Genomic DNA, 760 nt, shown 5'->3' with positions numbered 1-760 from the left:
TCTTTTGTCTCGTGATTTATACTTGCATACATTGATGGCAATGAATAATTTAAGTTTGGGAATGGTTGCATCAAAATAATACGTATCTATATTTTGTGTGAATTGATTAAATACATGTTACCGTCTTTCCGGTTATATAAAAATGAAAAAATAAATAAATTTGAGAACTTCAAAAAAGATTTTTGTTTATTTATTGTCTATTTGTGTGAGTTAGATAGCCAAGCAGACTAATGGTGGTATTATTATAATCATCTTAGTCTCTATATATTTTTTGAAATGATTACATAAATAGAATATGTTGAATGTAGGTTGATTAAAACCAAAACCACACCATAATGAAATGACAAGTTTGTGGGTGATTAAATCGTTGTTAGAGTCCTCTTAGATATATGTTGATTCCATGCATGAAAACAATTGATTGAAGTGTTTTTTACTAAAAAGTGGAACCTAGGTGGGAATCATACATTAGAAGTCTAATTCCAATTACTCGTCACAACAAATGCATTGCACTAGTTCAAAAAGAATGATTAGAAAGCGTCGAAAGAAGTGGTCTGCATTGGTAACTATAACAAATAAAAATTTGGTATTGAGCAGTGCTACATTATCTAGAGTAGAAAAAAATAGTGGAAAGGAAAAGACTGACGTTGATTTTACCAATGATTAGCTAAATAGTTATCTATAAGGAGGTTCAAAATTTTAAATAGAAAATAATAAAAGGAAGAGAAAAAAAAATGGGGGGGGGGGGGGGGGGGAGTGGTGG

Source organism: Olea europaea, unplaced genomic scaffold, assembly GCF_002742605.1.
Source record: "Olea europaea var. sylvestris unplaced genomic scaffold, O_europaea_v1 scaffold293, whole genome shotgun sequence".
In the NCBI taxonomy this organism is placed as follows: Eukaryota; Viridiplantae; Streptophyta; class Magnoliopsida; order Lamiales; family Oleaceae; genus Olea; species Olea europaea.
This window is presented reverse-complemented; position numbering follows the sequence as displayed.